Source organism: Panthera onca, chromosome C2 (assembly GCF_046562875.1).
Source record: "Panthera onca isolate mPanOnc1 chromosome C2, mPanOnc1 haplotype 2, whole genome shotgun sequence".
Lineage (NCBI taxonomy): Eukaryota > Metazoa > Chordata > Mammalia > Carnivora > Felidae > Panthera > Panthera onca.
This window is the reverse complement of record NC_138347.1, coordinates 102,531,485-102,555,609: the sequence shown is the minus strand read 5'-3', so window position 1 is coordinate 102,555,609 and position 24,125 is coordinate 102,531,485. Positions and strand designations below refer to the sequence as shown.

The 24,125-nt window shown below is 34.6% G+C and overlaps 1 long non-coding RNA gene across 4 annotated transcripts in view; it reads left to right on the top strand.

Moving 5' to 3' along the window:
* Positions 1 to 3,987: 3,987 nt before the first annotated feature.
* LOC132682723 (uncharacterized) overlaps positions 3,988 to 24,125 on the top strand; it is a 95,688-nt gene continuing 75,550 nt past the window's right edge. For all 4 annotated transcript variants that reach the window (XR_009611835.2, XR_009611833.2, XR_009611834.2 and 1 more), the window contains exon 1: positions 3,988 to 4,065. This is a non-coding gene — a long non-coding RNA (uncharacterized LOC132682723). The remainder of the gene's footprint in view (positions 4,066 to 24,125) is intronic.

The window sequence follows — 24,125 nt, the reverse complement described above, 5'->3', positions numbered from 1 at the left end:
TACCTAGGAAAACCTAACCAAAGATGTAAAAGACCTGTATTCGGAAAACTATAGAAATTTTATGAAGGAAATTGAAGAAGACATAAAGAAATGGAAAAACATTCTGTCCTCATGGATTGGAAGAATAGATATTGTGAAAATGTCAATACTACTTAAAGCTATCTACATATTCAACACAATCCCAATCAAAATTGCACCAGCATTCTTCTTGAAGCTAGAACAAGCAATCCTAAAATTTGTATGGAACCACAAAAGCCCCCGGATAGCCAAAGTAATATTGAAGAGGAAGACCAAAGCAGGAGGCATCACAATCCCAGACTTTAGCCTATACTACAAAGCTGTAATCATCAAGACAGCTTGGTACTGGCACAAAAACAGACACATAGACCAATGGAATAGAATAGAAACCCCAGAACTAGACCCACAAACATATGGCCAACTCATCTTTGACAAAGCAGGAAAAAATGTCCAATAGAAAAAAGTCTCTTTAACAAAGGGTGCTGGGAGAACTGGACAGCAACATGCAGAAGAATGAAACTAGACCACTTTCTTACCCCATTCACAAAAACAAACTCAAAATGGATGAAGGACCTGAATGTGAGACAGGAAACCATCAAAACCCTAGAGGAGAAAGCAGGAAAAAACCTCTCTGACCTCAGCCTCAGCAATTTCTTACTTGACACATCCCCATAGGCAGGGTAATTAAAAGCAAAAATGAACTATTGGGATCTCATGACGATAAAAAGTTTCTGCACTGCAAAGGAAACAATCAAGAAAACAAAAAGGCCACCAATGTAATGGGAAAAGATATTTGCAAATGACATATCGGACAAAGGGCTTGTATCCAAAATCTATAAAGACCTCACCAAACTCCACACCCAAAAAACAAATAATCCAGTGAAGAAATGGGCAGAAGACATGAATAGACACTTCTCTAAAGAAGACATCCAGATGGTCAACAGGCACATGAAAAGATGCTCAATGTCACTCCTCATCAGGGAAATACAAATCAAAACCACACTCAGATACCACCTCATGCCAGTCAGAGTGGCTAAAATGAATAAATCAGGAGACTATAGATGCTGGCGAGGATGTGGATAAATGGGAACCCTCTTGCACTGTGGGTGGGAATGCAAGCTGGTGCAGCCACTCTGGAAAACAGTGTGGAGGTTCCTCAAAAAATTAAAACAGATCTACCCTATGACCCAGCAATAACACTGCTAGGAATTTACCCAAGAGATACAGGAGTACTGATGCATAGGGGCACTTGTACCCCAATATTTATAGCAGCACTTTCAACAATAGCCAAATTATGGAAAGAACCTAAATGTCCATCAATTGATAAATGGATAAAAAAGTTGTGGTTTATATATACAATGGAACGTACTTGGCAATGAGAAAGAATGAAATACGTAGCAACGTGGATGGAACTGGAGAGTGTTATACTAACTGAAATAAGTCATACAGAGAAAGACTGATACCATATGTTTTCACTCTTATGTGGATCCTGAGAAACTTAACAGAAGACCATGTCGGAGGGGAAGGGGAAAAAAAGTTACAGAGGGGGAAGGAGGCAAACCATAAGAGACTCTTAAAAACTGAGAATAAACTGAGGGTTGATGGGGGTGTGCGAGGGAGGGGAAAGTGGGTGATGGGCATTAAGGAGGGCACCTGTTGGGATGAGCACTGCGTGTTGTATGGAAACCAATTTGACAATAAATTTCATATTAAAAAAATAAAGTTTATTAGAAAATTGTAAGGTTTAGAAAATCTCTAGGAATATAAATATGTAGATATGTATATGATGTATATGTATATATGTGTGGCGTGTGTGTGTGTGTGTGTGTGTACACACACAACATTCTTCATTAATGACAGCATAAGAACTTCCTTGAGAAACTGAAAAAGGGTAGATGATGCCTCTACTATATGTAACTACTTATCCATTTTTGTTACTATCTTCTCATTACATCAGTAGTCTTGGTGGAATTGACCATCCCTGGGTAATTCTTTTTACCATGGCATGGATGATAACTCAACTTTTTGAACTTCCTTCATAGCTTGAAATGAGACAGCATTGGAATAGAAAATGACTCTCTAAAATTCTTTCTTTGTGAACAGGCTTAACATGTTGAGCACTAAGTTGTTACATTCTTCTTGAACTAGAATATTTTTCCCCATGGCTAATCATCTAAATTACTCCATTTGCAAGCTATGGTGGTAAAAATATGTGAAAATCCTAGACGAGGACCTGGAGCTATAACTGGCCCTGGGAAATAAATCTGAGGGAGTACTAAATGGTAGCAGCTATGTAACAGAACAGTCAGTATTTGAGGCAAGACGTTCCTTCACATTTTTCTAGAAAATGAAGAACACCTTAATTGAACAAATGCAGTACTAAAAATTAGGAGCTAACCATCGGGGAATTTTATTGCCAGAGTATTGCAGTAGGATTATTTAGTAACTTGTACTTCATTTTTTGTTTTCTTAAAAGAAGTAATTTCCACCTGTCCAGTCCTAACTCTACCCTCAACTATAGAACAGGGATAAAGAAAGGACACATGGTGTTTTAGGCTGAGTATTGCCTGTTAAACTTCATTCATGGCACAGACACATAAATGCAAATATTATTGAATCAGTAATATCTGTTCTGAGATTTGTATGCCTTTTTTCACTAATCATTTTTTCTTCTTTTGTGTGGATCACATCATAAACTACATTCAGTCTGTCTTTATCATATCTATAATGGTAATGATTTTCAAAAACTCATTATGTCTATTTTTCCATTCTTGTCTCAGAATGAATATTTTGATCTTTCTGACAATAGTATAGAGACTGACAGAAGTCTCCAAAGCAAAATAGGAGTGTATCTAAAACCTGGTATTTCTCTGAGCATTTTATTATTGAATCGACCATTTTTAACTGGCTATTGCTATCTTATCAGAAAATAAACAATGGTGCCCATACTAATGGTTATAGGCAAAAGGTTGGTGGAAAAAACAAACAAACAAACAAACAAAAGCCAAAACCCTCACTTTTAAATGACAGAAAATGGCACCTAATGCTGAGTAGAATGACTTAACTAAAAAATAAATAAATAAAACAATACAAACCAAAACCAAATAAAATGATAGAGACACAAAATAGAAAGGTAAGATCTTGATTCAGTGCCTTAGGTGAAAGTTGTATCTCACATTGTCAGTAGCATGATTTTATGATCTTTGAATAGTTCTCTTTCATTTGATGTCTTCTATTTATGGAGGACTTTTGAGAATGCATAGTTTTAAAACTCTCACTGAGGTGGAGACAAAGATGATAAAGAGTGACAACTTGTGTGTCTTCTCAATTGAGGGTCATCTATTGAAGGACCTATCTCCTGGTGATTAACTGCTATTCTAGTGGCTATAAGTATATGACAGTGTGCCATTTTTAATGCACTTCTAAGACATTTTAATTTTAGGAAAAGACATCAAAAAAAGTCCTCAGATTTTGAGCTTGTGGAGACTCCTTGGAAGGATCCTGAGAACAAGCAGATTGCACCTGGATGCAATAAGGCTAAGTTTATTTCATGAGTCCTTTTAAGACCTTTTCATGTCATCTTAAACTACTTTAAAGTCCAAAATTGGGGGAGAAATAGCCAACTTTGTAGAATAATACTTGATAACTTTTACTGTGAGAATCCATGATTCTGTAGGGCATACAGGCCAGAGAGAACACAATTATCTATGGAAGCCCAAGAGTATCTGATTGTTTGGATACTATGAATTGAATAATGTCAGTGGCTAGCTCTCCCTGAAAATGGAGGAGGAACAATAATATTTTATATAAGACAAGGATTTCCAAAGCTCTTTTATACAGTCTCAACAAACTGGTTGCCCTTATCATTAGAGTAATAGATTGGAATTCCCAAGTTGAGAACTCAAAATCTAAGTGTGACATCAGCAAGATGGAGGATTATGAATCGCTAGACACTCCTTGTCATGGAGACATGGATTAACAACAACATTCTGATAAAATACGTCAGTGAGAAATTCAGAAAGCAGTTAAAAGGTTCCTACATCCCAGGTGAGAGCAAAACTAATTGCATCAAATCCCCAGTAGGAAATTTGTGACACTTTCTACTCTCTCAGGCTTCTACCCTCCAACCCCACATTAAGTGCAGTACATTTGGGAAGATACCTCCAATTCACATCTTCCTGAGGCAGGAAAGTCAAAAGTACATCCAATTGACATTTAGGGAGGCTAACCAAGGGACCACTTTTTGTCTCTCCTGTATCCAAGTACTGACAGGAACTGGGCACTTGGCTGGGGTCTCTGAAAACAAATATGTTAACTGTGCACTTGAGTCTGCAGCACCATAGATGAAGACTAGCAGTAATCCCAGTATGGTGATTTACTACAGGACCAGAGAGGGTGCAATATCACAGACACCAGGGGGATCTTCTAAGCAGAAACTAGCAACCTTTTCAGATTGGAGATTACATCCAAAAGCCCAGAGAATATGTACCCAGAAAAGGCTTGAAAGGTCTCCAAATCTCTAGCAGTAATGAGACCACAGGGTCTGAGATATTTGGCTGACTCTTCAAATGCTGAAATCCCAACAAAATATAATAAGACATGCAAAGAAACAGGAAACTGTGGTACATTCAAAGAAATATATTATATCCCAGAAGTTGAACCAGAAATTGAATTATCAAAGAAAGCAAAATTACCATTGTAAGGATTCTCAGTCAATTTAAAAGAGATCACAGATAGACAACTAAATGAAATCAGGAAAATGTATAAAAAGTGAGTGTATGACCAGAGGGATAGAAAATATTTATTAAAAATAAACAAATTTGGACCTAAAAGAATATAACTGAATTGAAAATTTTACTAGCAGAAACAACACCTAACTTGACCAGATAGAACAAAGAATCTGAATTTGAAGGAAAGACTTCCAGATTTACCAAGGCAGAAGAGCAAAAAGAAAAAAAAAGAAGACACATGAAAAGATCCTAAGGGATTTATAGAAGACCATCAAGTAGAACCATGTATGCATTATGGGAGCCCCAGAGGGAGTAGAAAGGAAAAGGTGCAGAAAATTTATTTAAAGAAACAATGGATTCATTTTTTTTCAAATCTGAGAGAGAAATGATCACATAAATTCAAGAAACTTAAAGAACTCCAACTAGGATAAATTTGAAAACAGCTACACCAAGACATGTCATAAGCAAACTGTCAAAATCACAAAAAGAAAAGACAAGAACTTTCATGTATAAGTAAACTCAGATTATCAGTATTTCCCAAGAGAAACCTTATAGGCTATAGGGAATGAGACGTTACATGCAAAGTACTGGAGGGCAGGGGAGATTGCCAACCAAGAATACATTATCCATTAAAACTGTCCTTTAAAAACAAAGAAAAAATTAGGACTTTCCCAGGTAAACAAAAACTAAGGGAATTTGCCACCACGAGGCTTACCTTGTAAGAAATGCTAAAGAGTCCTTTCTACTAAAGTAAAAGATGATAAGCAGCAACAAAACCACACAAAAATATGAAATTCCCTAGGAAAGGCAAATATAAGATGGACCACATGTTAGGCCCCGAAATTTAACAAATTTAAGGAATATCAAAACTATACAAAATATCTTGTCTTAACAAATTTTAAAAGATTGAAACTTATAAAAAGTATCTTCTCTGACCACAGTGGTATTAAACTAGAAATAAATAGAAGGAAAATGGGAAAATCCACTTGGAAATTTAGAAATGCCTTCTTACACAACAAATGGGTCAAAGAAAAATTATAAGAGAATTTAGAAAATATCTGAAGATAAATGAGACTGGAAACACAATACATCAAAAGAGATGCAACAAAAGCCGTACCAAGATGAAAGTTTGTAGAGGTAAACATACTAAAATTTAAGAAAGAATCAAATCAATGACCTAATCTTATGCCCCAAGACACTCCAATAAGAACAAACTAAACCCAAAGTGAGCAGAAGGAAGGAAATAATAAAAATTGGACCAGAGATAAATGATAGAGGAGAAATAATAGAAAAAAATTGGTAAAACCAACAAAATGGACAAACCCTTAACAATCTAAGAAAAATAAGTAAATTCAGAAATAAATATTGTAGAACACTACTATAAACATTTTTTAACAATTATAGACAAAATGTATAACCTAGATGAAATGGATAAATTCCTAGAAACATATAGCCTAAAAAATCGAGCCATGAAAAATACATAATCTGAACAAAACTACAACTTAAGGGCTTGATGCAATAGTCAAAACCTGGCAATATAAAAAAGTCCAAGACCAATAGATTCCCTGAGAGAGTTTGAATGGGGGGAGGGGCAGAGATAGGGAGAGAGAATCCCAGGCAGGCAATGGAGCTAGATGTGGGGCTGGATCCCACACTGAGAGGTCATGACCTGGGCTGAAATCAAGCGTCAGATGCCGGGGGGGGGGGGGGGGGGGGGGGGGGGGGGGGGGCGCCTGGGTGGCTAGGTGGCTTAAGCAGCATCAGAATTTGGCTCAGGTCACGATCTCGATCTCGCAGTTCATTAGTTCAAGCCCCACCTGGGGCTCTGTACTGATAGCTAAGAGCCTGGAGCCTTCTTCAGATTGTGTGTGTGTCTCTCTCTGCCCCTCCCTCACTCAAGCTCTGTCTCTGTCTCTCTTTCAAAAATAAATAAACATTAAAAAAAAAAAGAGTCAGATGCTTAACTGACTCAGCCACCCAGGTGCCTCACTACCAAATTTCTAAAGAATAACAGCAGTATTTCTCAAACTCTTCCAAAGACTCAAAGAGAAGACGACATTCCCAAACATATTTTATGAGGCTGGTATTACCCTGATAGCAAAACCAAATAAAGACACAACAGAAAAAAACAAAAACAAACAAACAAAAAAAACCCACAAAAAACAAAAACACCTACAGACCAATATCCTTGAGGAATACTGATGAAAAGTCCTAAACAAAAAACTGGAAAACCAAGTTCAATAGCACATTTAAAAGATTATATGTCATGAACATATGGGATTTATATCTGGAATGTAAGATGGTTAAATATATAAAAATCCATGTAATTCATAACATCAGTAGAAAGACAAAACCATATAATCATCTCATTAGAAACTGAAGAAGAATATGACAAAATCCATCACCCTTTCATGATGAAAACATTTAACTAGGAATAGAAAGAAACTATCTCAACATAATAAACACCTATATGAAAATCCCACAGCTAACATAATGGGGAAAGACTGAAACCTTTTCTTCTAAGATCAGGAATGAATGAGCAACACATTTGTTTCCCACTACTATTCCAAATGATACTGGAAGTTTTAGAGCAATCAAACAAGAAAAAGAAATAAAAGGCATACAGATTAGAAAAGAAGATTTAAATTTATCTATATTCATATATGGGAATATATTATATGTAGAACATCCCAAAGACTTTACACACAACCACAAACAAACAATAAAAAGCCCTGGTACAACTAACAAATTAATTCAACAAAGTTGCTAGATATAAAATCAATAGCCAAAAATCAATTGCATTTCTATACCTTAACAATGACTAATCTGAAAAGGAAATAAAAAAAATCTGATTTACTATAGTACCAAAAAGTAAAAATAAAACACTTGGGAATAACCGAGTAGGTAAAAGACTTAAATGACTTATACACTGAAGATTACAAACCATTGGTAAGGAAATCAAAGACAACCAAAGAAAGAAAGAGAAAGGAAAGAAAGAAAGAAAGAAAGAAAGAAAGAAAGAAAGAAAGAAAGAAAGAAAGAAAGGAAGAAAGACATGACCATAGATTATACCACTTACTATTTAAATGTCCACACTACCCACGACACAAAGCAATCTACAGCTTCAATGCAATCCCTATCAGAATCTCAATGTCATTTTTCGCAGGAATAGAAAAAAAAAGTCCCACAATTAATATGAGATCTCGAGTGACCCCAAACAACCAAAACAACATTTTTTTTTCTTTTTGAAAAAGGAAGAGTTGGGAGGTGTCACACATCCTGGTTTGAAAACATACTATAAAGAAACAGTAACGAAGATGATGTGCTATAGGCATAAAATGTGTATATAGGCCAATGAAACAGAATGGAGAGTGCAGGAATAAACTCTTGCAAATATGGTACAGGGATTTTTGCCATGGTGCCAAGAATGCAAATGGGGAAAAGCAGTTTCTTCAATAAATGGTGGTGGGAAAACTGAATATGCATATGCAAAAGGATGAAGTTGGAGCCATACCTTACATCCTATACAAAAATTAGCTCAAAGTGGATTAAAGACCTAAATATAAGACCAAAAACTATTAAAACTCTAGAAGAAAACGTAGGTTAAAAGCTTCTGGAGGTTGGATTTGATTTGATTCTTTTGATATGACACCAAAAGTATAGACAACAAAATTTTAAAAAACAGACTAATGGGAGTTTTACAAAAGAGCTAATGTCAGGAATTCACAAGGAACTTCTACAATTCAACAACAACAAAATCCACATAACCCAATTTAAAAGTAGGTGAGACTTAAATATTCCTCCCAAGAATATTTACTAATGGCCACTAAGCACATGTCAAGATGTTCTCTTTTACTAATCATTAGGGAAATGTAAGTCCAATTACCTCACACCCTAAGGGTGGCCACTATCAAGAGAACAAAAAATAGCAAGTGTTGTTGAGAATGCAGAGAAATTGGAAACCTTTATACACTCTGGGGAATGTAAAATGTAAACACCATATGGAAACCAGTATGGAGGTTCCTAAAAAATGTAAAATAGAATCACCATACAATCTAACATCCAACTTCTGAGTACCCAGAAGAATTCAAAGCAGGATCCCAAACAGATATTTGCACACTTGTGTTTATCACAGCATTATTCACAATTATCTAAGACGTGGAAACAACATAAATGTCCATCAACAGGTGACTGGATAAAGAAAATGTGATATATACATAAAATGAATTATGCAGCCTTAAAAAGAGAAGTCCTGTCACATGCATCAAGGTAGATGAAACTCCAGGGCTATATGTTAAATGAAATAAGCCAGTCACAAAAGGACAAATACTTTGAGTGTATTTATATGAAATATGTAAAGTAATGAAGGAAACAAATAAGTATTTGCAAGAGCTGGAGGAATTAATGTTCAATGGGTAGAGTTTAAGTTGCAAAATTAAAAGGTTCTAGAGAGCTGTTGCATAGCAATGTGAACATATTTAACACCATTGAACTAAACTCTTAAAATTGTTATGATGACAGATTTAAGTTATGTGCTTTTTTATCATAATAAAAATCTAACTATAGTTTTGCTAGCAACATAGCCATAGCTGTTCGTCAAAGTGAACCCGCCATCCATCTTGAGAATAATGAAATGATAATCAGGATTCTGGTTTTCAAAATTCATCCTGGAGGTGGTTGTACAAAATCTATTTGGAGATATTTAAAAGAATCCTACTTTTTGCACTCTTTCCATATATACCGTGTACACAAAATTATCTTGGTTACGTATTAGACATTTATCAGGAACATTTTCAGCTATTTTTGTAGATTGCTGAAGTTGATTGAGTATACTACTGGCGATTTGTTTTGGCTATGGTGGGTAATTTGATGTAATTTTTTTTGCAAGATTCCATTTGATGCCTTATGATGTCATCAAATATTATCCTAAAGGCCCCAGAGATTATAATGTTATTTACAACCACATTTTCCAAATATTTCTTTTCTGATTTTGGAGATGATTGCTGAGCCATCATGGGTTCTTTGATACTCTCCAAAGAGCACTTTATTACCTGGGTAGATTTTAGTGATTGCTCCCTTTCTGGTATAAAGGTCAGCTGAGGCATTTCGTAGGTATTACTCCCTTTTGTTAAAGGCTTTACCTTTATACATCTAGGCAATAGAGCACTTAAAATATACTCAATCGTTATAAAAAAATAATGTTTATTTTTGAGAGACAGAGCGTGCGCACGCGCGCACAAGTGGGTGAGGGGCAGAGAGAGAGGGAGGCACAGAATCCAAAGCAGGCTCCAGGCTCTGAGTGGTCACCAGAGAGACCCCTGTGGGGCTCAACCTCACAAACCATAGATCATGAGCTGAGCCAGTCAGATGCTTAACTGACTGTCACTCAGGCCCCCCAAAATATCTTTACTCTTAATTAAGTTTCTGAGATCAAATAATCTTGCGGTTTCTGTATTATCCCAAATCATGGCCTACTCCAAAAGTATTGCTTCTGTCAGCAATTAGCTTTCTTATTTATTTCCACATGCTTAGCAACCTCAGTGAATGATGAGTGAGTTCTATAATCTCAACTGAGGTTTGTATCTGGTAAGGGGACCTATTCTAGGGGTGAAATCAGATTTGTTGTGTTGTATAATGCCTGACATTTTCCTGTTCACATCATAGACTATGGTCCCTCAAATACAGAATTTTCTAGGGAAGACCATTTTAATAAATGTACTTGAAAAATGGACAGTTGTCAGAAAGATGGTAGAACATTAGTGAGTTTTCCCTTCTTTTAGTAGTAAAAGGAAAGTTGGATGGAAATGTTAGAGGAATAAAGGGATATAAGAATTTACCTCCAAGGTATAAACCATATCCTAGGGGATTTATTACTTTTGACAATATTAACACATGAATTGGAAGTTTAATATTCTTTATGAGCTAAAATAGGAGGTAGGTAGTTGTAATCAATCTTAGAGGTCCCCTCATATTTAATACAAAGAGGTCATTTGCATATTTGGATAATACGAGAATTACAGGGAAATCTATGGATCCTCAAGGTCTTAATACTTGAAAAGTACTAAGGACAGTGCCTCAGTAAACACCATAGACATAAGTGTCTCAGTATATTGTTGTGTTTTCCAAAAAATAAATGACATTTTTTTGTTGCAAAGGGACACTCATGTAAAGATTATAGACTGGGGCATGGGAAGTATCCATGGGTTATTGAAAGCAGACTCTGAGGCAGAACTTGTGTGACAATGACAGATGTTTGAGTTTCATATTCCCATACCTTCATCTATCAAAAATTTGTAGACTTGTTATTTAATATTTAGATGAATATCTCCATGATTATTTAAAGATAAAGTAGAAAGTTGGGCACTTGATTCTCATTCAGATCACCTTCACTGATCAGCCGCTTAAGTTTATTTTTCAGTTTGTTTTTTTTTTTTAGTGAACAGGACACTTTCTTATAGAAACAACTGCTTGCAGTTTCTGCTGGTGCCTTCTTAAAAGGCTCTCTTCTCTCATACATTCCTGTATATGTAATGACCAGAAGGGATCACCTATTGTTTTGTTTGTAAGGCTATCAGCATCAGTTTTTCCTGGGTCTCATTCTACTTTATTCTCAATGTTCAGAAAGTAGTTGGAGGTCTGGCAATGGGACAATCTCCTGTTACAGTTTTGATGTAGTTTAATCTCTCTGTTTCTGGTTAAGGCTAGTTACAAAACATGAAGACAAAGATTGGACACATCTGCTTTGAGAATGTACATCTGGTTTGTGCATAAAAGGATTAACCTATTCCTGAAGTCTTTTCTTTGCTTGTAGGACTGTATTAAAATATAATCTATTTTCATGAATCCAAAGATATTATAGAGAATTTTTAGCATTTTGAAACCACCCTAGTTCCTTATGCAAAATGGGGTCTCTCAAATCAGGATCTTCCTTTCCTTCATTAACAATCCATTACATGCATGTGAGATTCTTTCTTAGAACTACTCTAAATTCTTTTATAAAATGATGTTCATCTTTTTGGGTTTTAGGATTTTAACAATATCTTTCACCTATTACCAAGACAAGGTCTTAAAATAAGCTATAAGGGGCTTGTTTTATTCTAATTATAACTCAACTTTAATAGGCAATTAGGCATTGGAAGTTTCATTCTGGGGGAGGGGGGTCAGCCGATAGATCAGATAGAAAGGTAAAGGCAGAAAGCAATGGACTCATATATGATAAGGGAAGGCATATGTTGGAATAAAAACCATTAAGTTCAATTTATTGTTTGGGGAATGTAAAAGAGTTAAGTTCTTCATATACTTTGCCTTTGTGACACAATTTAAAATGATTTTGTAATCTGAATCTATTTGGAAGCTTTCTTACATCAGTTAAATGCAGAACATTGGATGATTGGGGTTTTACTTTTTTTAATTCTAACTTATTTTTCAGATGAATAATTTATTTTATTTATAAGTTTAGATTTGGCAGACATAGGAAGAAAAGGGTCTTAGTGAGCAAATCTATTTTTTTTTGAAAAGCAAGCGGTTTTGGGTTTTTGTTTTTTGTTTTTAGTGTGTAATTTATTGCCCAATAGGGCAACTGTTGCCCAGATGAGCAAACTATTTGCCTAGATAAATTGCTTTTCAAGAATTTGCTGAAGCAAATTGTAAAGTTATTTATTGGTTTGTGGACTCATTTTCTGGGCAAGCATTTACTGAAATAAATACCTAAGTTAGGCTGATAAAGACTGTCTATGTTCTAAGTCCCAACAGTTGAGTTATATTGAAACACATGGTATCAATTTCACAGAAAAGTGTAAATCTTCTTTTCAATTATTAAAGCAGGCTATTGGTATCATTGGTCCTAAATTTATTGGGGGGAAAAAAAGGTAGAGTCTGCATACTCTATCACCCAGATCTTTGGGAAACATGAAGTTATACAGGAATTTTATATATAAAAATCCATACATACTATGTAGTAAAGAATTTAACCTGCCCAAGGAGAGGTCTGGCCTTTTCTTTTAGCTCCTGAGAGGTAATCACTAATATTTTGGAATATCCTGCCTGATAAAAGTGCTTGTTTCCTTGGGGGCCTTGGGACACACTAAGTTGTCTACCATTGTGATTTCTGGTAAGGATCCCAGTCTTATTGTATCAACTGGACCACCAGATGGCCTGGAGGGTGAGGTCAGCCATGTGGACAGTTAACCATGTCCTGGTGATAAAGTCCAGGTAAAGACTCTACCCATGACGTGTCCTGAGTAACCTCTTGTTGCCAAAACTACATGCATTTGTCATACATAATTGCTGGAAGGAGAGGGCAATTGGAAACTCCATGTTTGGAAACTTTTAGACGCTGCCCATGGGTCTCTTCCCTTCACTGATATTAATCTGTGTCCTTTTATTATAACAAACCATAAAAGTGAGTATGACTGCTTTCAGTGAACTCTGTGAACCCATCCAGGAAATTAACAAAGCTAAGAGTGATCTTAGCAACCACTGAATTTGCAACCGGTGTCAGAAGTGATGTTGATCTTGTGGTCTGTTTCATAACTTTGCATATACATATATACAAGTATATATTTAATATATGTATGTGTATATACATAAATACGTACACATACATACATATATACTTGCCTTCCTCACTTTTAATATATGAGATATGAAAATGTTACTTTTATAGATGCTACATAGTGTATATCTATCATACAGATGTATCAAGAATTCAATCATGAAAAATAATTCATCTTTTAAATTAGTCTTGCAGACGTTTTCATTTACGAATGAGCACTAAAATATTATTATTTTGAGGTTTTCTAGTTTATTTTCATATAATTCAGTCAAAACTGTATAAAATATTACATCAGTGCTCTCTTGAAATGCTTACACATAGTTAAATATAGATGTATTATTATTTCTCTATTTTAAAACTTTAAAGGCATTTCTTTAATATTACCCAATTTTTCTTATAAAAAGATTTGTATGATAAACAATTTCTTTCATTCAAAAGAAATAGAAACTTGGTTTAATTTAAAGGGAAAAATATGACTGCAGATGATTTTCTCTGTAAGATTTTATTTTCCTTTGGTTAATTGGGATAATTTTATTTTACTTTAGCAACCAGAAAACTAAGAATCAAATTGAAGCCCAATGTAAAATATAGTCACAATCAGATAATTAAGGTTAAGTCCTTTAATATCTGTATCTAAATATTTTCCTAAATACTAGCACAATGTTTCTGAAACAGAACTGATTATTATTTACTAATGGCAAATAATGCACCCCAGTTTTCCTATGCCATAATTTCCCCCCTCTAGTGTGATGTGATGAGAAGCAGATATCACCCTAATATACCAGGTCAGGATTATAGGTAAGGAATAATAATAATAATAATAATGAATCTGTGCTTTTATTAGAATTGAGAGACAGCTGATGTTTCACCCCTTCCCATTTTGAGAGTCTCCTTAGGAACATAAGGAGAAGGTCCTAGGTCCTCTTGCTTTGTAATGTAAATAAATTTCATCAGGGGAAAGGGTATGGTGCCTGGCTGGCTCAGCACATCCCTCTTTTTTTTTTTTAATTTTTTTAATGCTTATTTATTTTTGAGAGAGACAGAGTGCGAGTAGGGAAGGGGCAGAGAGAGAGGGAGACACAGATTCTGAAGTAGGCTCCAGGCTGTCAGCCCAGAGCCCGATGTGAGGCTTGAACTCACAAACGGTGAGATCATGACCTGAGCTGAAGTCAGACACCTAGCCAACTTACCCCCCAGGCACACCCTCAGCACACCACTCTTGATCTTAGGGTTGTGAGTTCAAGTCCCACATTGCTCGCAGAGATTACTTAAAAATAAAATCTTTTTTAAAAAAATTCTTCACTGGGGACGTAAACCTGGAGTTTCCAGTCTTACAACCCAGGTATGTCTCTGCCACTGCTTTACCAACTGAGTTTATGTAATATTCTCAATCCTTTATTGTTGTTTCAAAAATATTCACAGCATCTTCACTGGGAGTAGAATCTATGTCAACAAGCCACTGATTTTGATCCATAAGAAGCAACTCTTTCATCCTTTGAAATTTTATCATGAAATTGCATGATGTAAATTCATTTACATCTTCAGGCTCCCTTTCTAGTTTTCATGCTATTTCTACCACATCTGCAGTTATTTCCTCCACTGATGTCTTGAAACCCTCAAAGTCATCTGTGAGGTTGAAATCAGTCTTCCAAACTCCTGTTCATGTTCATTTTTTACTTCTTCCAAGAATCCATTCTAAAAGGTTTTCAATGTACTTTGCCCAGATTCATCAGAGGAAACATTATCTATGGGAGACAACTATATTTCTTCCACAATAAGACTTGAAATTTGAAATTACTTTTTGATCCATGGGTTGAAGAATAGATATTTTGTTAGGCATGAAAATAACATTAATCTCATTGAATTTCTTCATCAGAGCTCTTGGATGGCCAGGTGTATCATCAGTGAGCAGTCATATTTTGAAAGAAATGTGGTTTTTTTCTCTCTTTCTGAACAGTAGGTCTCAACAGTGGGCTTAAAATATTTAGTAAACTATGTTGTAAACAGATGTGCTTTTACTCAGGCTTTGTTATTCCACTTCTAGAACAGGAGCAGAGTAAATTTAAAATAATTCTTAAGAGCCCTAGGATTTTTGGAATGGTCAATGAGCATTGGCTTCAACTTAAATTCGCCAGCTGCATTAGCCCCTAACAAGAGAATCAGCTTATTTATTGAAGCTTTGGAGCCAGACATTGACTTCTCTCTAGCTATGAAAGTCGTAGATGGCATCTTCTTCTACTAGGAAGCTGTTTTCACTTATACTGAAAATCTTTTGTTTTAGTGTAGCCACCTTCATTATATTTAAATATTCTGGATAACTTGTCACAGATTCTACATCAGTACTTGCTTTACCTTGAACTTTTGTGTTATGGAGATGGCTTCTCTCCTCAAACCTCATGAACCAACCTGTGCTAGCTTCCACCTTTTCTTCTGCAGCTTCCTCACCTCTCTCAGCCTTCATAGAATTGAAGAGAGTTAGGGTCATGCTCTGGAGTAGGCTTTGGCTTAAGGGAATGTGTGATTGGTTTGATTGTCTATCCAGACCACTCAAACTTTCTCCATATCAGCTATAGGCTGTTTTGCTTTCTTTTCATGTGTTAAAAAGTAGTACTTTTCGGGGCGCCTGGGTGGCGCAGTCGGTTAAGCGTCCGACTTCAGCCAGGTCATGATCTCACGGTCCGTGAGTTCGAGCCCCGCATCAGGCTCTGGGCTGATGGCTCAGAGCCTGGAGCCTGTTTCCGATTCTGTGTCTCCCTCTCTCTCTGCCCCTCCCCCGTTCATGCTCTGTCTCTCTCTGTCCCAAAAATAAATAAACGTTGAAAAAAAAAAAAAAAAAAGTAGTACTTTTCATTTCCTTCAAGAGCTTTACCTTTTCATTCACAACTTGGTTGTTTGGTGTAATGACCTAGTTTTTGGTCTATCTCAGCTCTCAACAAGCCTCCCTCACAGAGCTTAATCATTTCTAGCTTTTTATTTAAAGTAAGAAATGTGTGACTCTTCCTTTCACTTGAACACTTAGAGGCCATTATAAGGTCATTAATTGGGCTTAATTTCAACATTGTTGTATATGAGGGAATAGGGGGACCTTAGGAGATGGAGAGAGATGGACCAGTCAGGAGGACAGTCAGAATACATGCAACATTTATTAACTTCACCATCTTATATGGGCACAGTTTGTGGAACCCCCAAAATTACAATAGCAACATCAAAGATGACTGATCACAGATCAACATAACAAATATAATATAATAATAATAATAATAATAATAAAGCTTAAAGTATTTTAAGAATTACCAAAATGTGACATAGAGACACAAAGTGAGTAAATGCTGTTGGATAAATGGTGTTGATAGATTTGCTCAACAAAGGTTGCCACAAGCCTTCAATTTGTAAAAAGTACAGTATTGGTGAAGCACAATAAAATGAGGTGTGCCTTTATGCCACTTAAATTTTTGTTTTCTGTTTGTTTCTCCATTTTTGTAGAGAAAAATATTTCGTCTCTCTGTGTTCTCTTTCCTGTGGGTTCATTACTTTGTAGAATTCTCTTTTTATGGTTTTTCTAAGGATTGTTTTAAGTATACATTACATCAAATGCAATGTGTGCAACGTGTGTATACATTACATTATATTAGAATTGATTGTTGCTATTATTTTAGAGTTTTACTAAAGTGTAGAAATCTTATGTCTCTTACTATGCCTTTAGTCTTCCTTATTTGTAACTGTCTTCAATATTGCTATAATTTTTTTATTTAACCACCAAGCAAAATTTAGAAAACTCAAAAGAAGGAAAATCTATTGGATTTACCTTTACTTACGTTTTCCTATTGCTCAAGATTCCTTCTTAATCATTCTCTGAGGGTGTTTTCTGACAACAAATTCTCATTGTTTCTTTGTATCTGAAAATATCTTGATTTCCTTTTCATTCCTGAAGGATATTTTAACTTGATATAGGACTCTGGGTTGCCAGTTCCTAAGAAAGGAACACTGATGTATCACTTCCTTCTGGTCTCCATAATTTATAATGAGAAATTCACTTTCATTTGAATTGTGTTTCCTTCACTGGTGAGGTTTTGTTTCTCTCTCACTGCTTTCAGTATCTTTAGTTCACAGTTCTCTCCGACACCACCTGGGCATCTGTGAGGGTGGATTAGGGAATTTTATTGTATCTTTGTAAGTGGTGGACATCTAGCCTCTCTACTCAGCTTTTGGTGGTATGGATTGGGGTGGGGCCAGTACTTGCTGTGTTGTTTGTCTGTAGTCTAGCAGTTTTCTAGAAGTTTTCTGTTGTCCAAAGCTGTTCCTTTCCTTGTCCTTTAGATACAGACAGCAGGAATTTTGAAGGATTACTTGCTCCCATTGACATTTCTGAGTTTGTGGCTTCTTCAGCACAAAGTATGGGAATCATGTGGCAAAAACAAAACTTAAGACCTCAACACTGTGTCTTCCATTGGGTTGCAAGATCCATAGCCAGTCTGGTTTTGTATGTAATGTTCAGGGGGTTTAGTTGTATTTAATGAGAGAAATGTGCAAAAGTATGTTTCCTCCATCTTTCTGAAAGTGAAATCCTTCCATTGGCTTTGTAGATGGCATTTGTTTCTTTCCTCTTTCTTTCCATCTGTCATCTATATATCATCTATTATCTATCTGTCTCCAAAATGTTCCAAAATTATCTTTGGTTCATTATTCTATAATGCCTCATGCATTCCCCTCCCTATTTTCATTTTTAAACAGATTCTACACAAAAACTGTGAGGAAATCTTAAATCAGTTTTGTTCTGAGTATATGTGCAGGAAAATGTGCTCAGTTTGCTAGTTTTCTTTTATGGCATATAACATAATAGCTATACTTATTTATAGTCCATTATTCTGCAAAATAATTTAAACACCAGAGGGTTAAGTATGCAGTGACTTCCAAGGTGTATCTAGGAAATGTAATCTAATCAGGCAACTAAGATATACCCTCCAGCAAGTAGAGTATATGAAACTGTTAACCTAAGGTTAGAAATAATTTCAGAGGGAATGACTTCCAATTAAATGCAATTCCTGTCTCAGTGTAGGCGGAATCAGCATTGTACATGCAATTTTATGCATTGCAGAAATAAAACATCATCAACAAGTAATCAAAGATTCTAAACCTCATGGCCAGATTTTTCTTCTTTTCTGTTTTCTAGATGAACTCAATTTCAATCTATCTAGGACCATTTCAATAACATGGAAACATTTCTAACACAGATATCTATATTACTAAAACTGACTGATTTACATAATCAGCATATCATCAGATATTGAGTACTGGGAATACTTGTAAAAAAATGTCTAGAGCTAGAAACACTTTGTGAACAATACTGCTTGTACTATGGTTCTATAATAGTGACCAGCTGTACCTATGGAACAATCTCATTTGGTTTTTATTACTTTTTATTTTTAACTTTAGCACTAAAGTGCTGAGACAGCTAAGTAAGCACAGAGCACTTTTTGAATACTAATCTCTTAGATAGCAACCTCTGTTATAGAAATACATTTTTAATGGAAAAAAAAGATAGAAAGTTTGAACACTAAATTAATTTAGAATTTACCTTTTTTTCTTATGAGATGTAAATTTTCTACCTCGTGATTATTCTTTTTATTACTTTAGTAGAGTAAATGTCATTTGCAGAACTCGTGAGCTGCTACAGAATACTATTTATAGCAAAAACAACTGCTACTTTAATCATATTGACACACTTTATGGCTATGCTGTAAAGTATTTTTTATACCTGACACTTATGACAGAAAACCAAATCAAACTAAGCCTTATGATTGCTGTTACTCTCTGAATATATGAAGCAGAAGAATGTAATAATAACTGAAAATATATTTTCAGGAATTAAGTATTCAAGAACAAGTAAAATAAATATTTAAATTTGATCAGAAACAATATGTAATTAGAAAGTGAAAGAATAAAATCTCTATCAAGTATATGATTATGCAGGTTATATTTTTTATAATTTGGAATAGGGCATATTTTCAATTATTTCTAATAGATGAAAAAACCAGAATTAATCATCTAAACATTATCATGAACTTATTTCCTTGATTCCTCAATATTCTTTAATATTTACTGAAGCTAATCACAGGTAAATTGGTGCCTAGGCTATTATTAAAACATCAGTTTAAATGCCCTGTTGTAGTAATTTTAAGTGTTCACTATACAGTGATCTAGCCATCTTTATTCTTAAGGAATGTGCAAATTTCCCAAGATAACTTATATTTGAAATATCACCAGCAATTTCACCATTCTCTACTTAAGTTGATTAGGTACATCTAATTTAGTGGTGGGTGTCACCACATAAATATATGGAGACTGGCCAAAATCAAATAGTCTCCTTTAAGAACTGATGTCATTTTAGGGTAAGTCAGATGATTAACTGAAGGAAAGAATAGAATCTGAAAAAGTATCAGGTATTGCTTTCTGGCCAATTATTTCACCTAAGCAAACACATCAGATGGGAGATACAAACTCTTTTGATCTCTATGTTATATATTATTATTGAGATAAACTTTTAAATAATGTTTTATTGTCTACAGGGGGAAATTTTAAGTTTTCATTTTTATCAGTGACTCAAGTATTTTTCCTAAATACTGAAATAAGTGCCTTATGTGAAATATTTTATTGTATAGCATTGTATTATTATTTATTATAATTGTAATGTTAAGTCTATATTTGTTATGGGAAGTTATTAATTTGTATGTACCCTATATAGATAGATTTACACATTTGTGTATGTGTATACATATGTGTGTATAGATACAAATATTTTATATATAAGAGTTTGCTTTCCCCAGCTTTCACACTGTATTAGTAAATTTAGATTTTTCTTTGACCCTTTTATTATGTAATCTAATTTTCATATAATTAATAACATTGAATTTATGTAGCAAAAATACCTTTACAAAACAGACAGTATTAAATTATTTATTATACAGCAAAATGTTTTCTTTTTTATTGCAGATGGTTGACATACAATATTATTAGTTTCAGATGTATATCATAGTGATTTGACAATCACACACGTGAAATGCTCACCACAATCATCACAGTTACCCTCTGTCACCATACAGAACTTATTGCAGTATTATTTACTATATTCTGTACTTTCTATCCCTGTGAATTATTTAATTTATAACTTGAAGTTTGTATCTTTTATCCTCTTTACCTATTTCACCAATTTATCCACCTGTCACTGGCGACAGTTTTTTTCTCTGTGTTTGTGAGTCTATTTTTTGTAGTTTTGTGTTTTGTTTTTTAGATTTCACATATACGTGAAACCATACAGTATTTGTCTTTCTCTGTCTGATATACTTCTCCTAGCATAATACCCTCTAGGTCCATCCATGTTGTCACAAATGGCAAGATTTCATTCTTTCTTCTGGTGGAGTAATATTTCATTGTATAAATACACAACATCTTCTTTATCCATTCATCTATTGATGGACATTTAGGTTGCCCCCAATCATGGCTATTGTAAATAATGCTGTAATAAACATAGAGGGACATATATATTTTTAAATTACTGATCTTGCTTTTTCAGGTAAAAAACCTGAAGTGTAGTTATTGGATCATATGGCATTGCTAATTTTACTTTTTTGAGTAACCTCTATACTGTTACGCATAGCAGTTGATCCAATGTACATTCCTAACAGTGCATGAGGTTTTCTTTTTCTACACATGCTCATCAACATTTCTTATATTTTGTCTTTTTGATACTAGCTATTTCTGACAGGTCTGAGGTGATATCTCATTGTGGTTTTGATTTGCATTTCCTTGATTAGTAATGTTGAGCATCTTTTCATGTGTCCATTGACCATCTGTATGTCTTCTTTGGAAAAAAAAATGTTTATATAGGTCCTCTGTCCGTCTTTAAATCAGGGGTGTGTGTGTGTGTGTGTGTGTGTGTGTGTGTGTGTGTTCAGTTGTAGACATTTTTTACATATTTTGGACCTTAACCCCTCATTGGATGTATCATTTGCAAATATGTTCTCTGATATTTGAGGCAACAGTAGGTTGCCTTTTAGTTTTCTTGATGGTATCTTTCTCTCTACAAAAGTTTTTTTTTAGTTTAATGTAGTTCCATTTGTGTATTTTTGCTTTTGTTTCCCTTGCTTGAAAAGGCAGATACAGAGAAATGTTTCTTAAGGCCAGTGTCAATGAGATTACTGCCTATACTTTCTTTTAGTTTTATCGTTTTAGGTCTCCTATTTAGTTTTTTAATCCATTTTGAGTTTATTTTTGTGTATGATATGAGAAACTGTTCTAGTTTCATTATTTAGCTGTCCAGTTTTCCCAACCCTTTATTAAAGATACCATATTTGCCCCATTGTATATTCTTGCCTTATTTCTCATAGATTAATTGCCCATATAAGTGTGAGTTTGTTTCTGGGCTCTCTATTCTATTGATCTGTGGGTCCATTTTTGTGTCAGTACCATAGTGTTTTGATTACTACAGTTTTTTTCTTTATTCTCAAGATAACTTTGACTATTTGAGGTTTTGTGGTTCCATATAAATTTTAGGATTATTTGTTCTACTTCTGTAAAAAGTACTATTATTATTTTGATAAGGATTACATTGAATCTGTATATTGCTTTGGACATTTTAACAGTATTTTCCCAATTCATGAACATAGTATATCCTCCCTTTATTTGGGTTGCAATTTTTTTCATTAATGTCATAGTTTTCAGAGTACAGGTCTCTCATCTCTTGGTTAAATTTATTACTACGTATTTTATTCTTTTGCTACAAAAGAATATTTTATTCCTATTGTAAATAGAATTGTTTTCTTACCTTCTATTGTACTTTGTTATCAGTATATAGAAATTCAACCAATTTCTGTACATTTTTTATCCTGCAACTTTACTGAATTTATATCTTCTAAGTTTTTTGGTACACTCTTCAATGTTTTCTGTGTCAAGTGTCATATCTTTGGCAAATAGTGAGATGTTTTACTTCTTATCAGTTTAGATAAATTTTCTTTTTTGCTATGTTTGTTGTGGCTAGGACTTCTAGTCCTATGTTGAAAATTAAGTGGTGAAAGTGGACATCCTTGTCTTATTTCTGATCTTGGAAGAAAAGATTTAATCTTTTCACCATTGAGTATGATGTTATTTGTGGGTTTGTCGCATATCGCCTTTATTATATTGAGGTATTTTCTCTCTATAGCCACTTGATTGAGAGTTTTTATCATGAACAGACATTGAATTTTATCAAATGTTTTTTGTATTTGTTGAAACAATCATATGATTTTATCCTTTGTTTTGTTGATGCAGTGTACCACATTAATTTGCAGATATTAAACCATGTTTGCATCCCTGGAAGAAATGCCAGTTGATCATATTGAATGATCCTTTTAATATATTGTTGGTTTTCTCATATTTGGTTGAGGATGTTTACATCTCTGTTTGCCAGGATAATTACCTGTCATTTTTTTGTAGTGTCTTTTTTTTTTTTTTTTTTTTTTTTTTTTTTTTTTTTTTGGTTTAGTATCAGGGTAGTGCCAGACTTATAGAATGAATTTAGAAGAATTTATCCATTTTTGTGGGGGTGGGTAGTTTTAGAATCAGTATTAACATTTTTCTTTTTTCTTTTTCTTTTTTCTACTTAAATTGATGATGTATTTTATTTATGTATTTATGTATTCGTTTATTTATTTTAATATAATTTATTGTCAAATCGGCTTCCATACAATACCCAGTGCTCATCCCAACAAGTGCTGTCCTCAATGCCCATCACCCACTTTCCCCTCTCCCCCAACCCCCATCAATCTTCAGTTTGTTCTCTGTATTTAAGAGTCTCTTATGGTTTTCCTCCCTCCCTCTCTGTTTGTAAATATATATATATATATATATATATATGTATCCATATATATATATGTGTATATATGTATATATATGTATCCATATATATATATCCATCCTTCCCCTATGGACTTCTGTTAAGTTTCTCAAGATCCACATATGAGTGAAAACATATGATATCTGTTTTCTCTGACTATTTCATTTAGCATAATACCCTCCAGTTCCATCCATGTTGCTGCAAATGGCAGGATTTCATTCATTCTCATTGCCAAGTGGTATTCCATTATATATATATAAACCACATCATCTTTATCCATTCATCAGTTGATGGACATTTAAGCTCTTTCCCTAATTTGCCTATTGTTGAAAACCCTGCTGTCAGGGAAATACAAATCAATGCCACACTGAGATATCACCTCACACCAGTCAGAGTGGCTAAAATGAACAAATCAGGAAACTATAGATGCTAGTGAGGATGTGGAGAAATGGGAACCCTCTTGCACTGTTGGTGGAAATGCAAACTGGTGCAGCTGCTCTGGAAAATAGTGTGGAAAATTAAAAGTAGAACTACTCTATGACCCAGCAATAGCACTGCTGGGAATTTACTCCCAATTTATGAGAGGGCTGATGGATAGGGGCACAGGTATTAACTTTTTTCTTAAATGTTTGATAGAATTTACTTGTGAAGCCATTTGGTCCTGGACTTCCATTTGCTGGGATTTTATTTATTATTGATTAAGTTTCATTACCAGTAATCAGTCTATCCAGATTTCCTGTCTTCCTGGTTCACCCTTGGAAGATTGTATGTTTCAATGAATGTATCTATTTCTTCTGTTGTCCAGTTTGTCATTTAAATTTAAACTTATTGAACTAGCCCTGCATTTTTTTTTAATTTTTTTAACCTTTATTTATTTTTGAGACAGAAAGAGACAGAGCATGAACGGGGGAGGGGCAGAGAGAGAGGGAGACACAGAATCGGAAGCAGGCTCCAG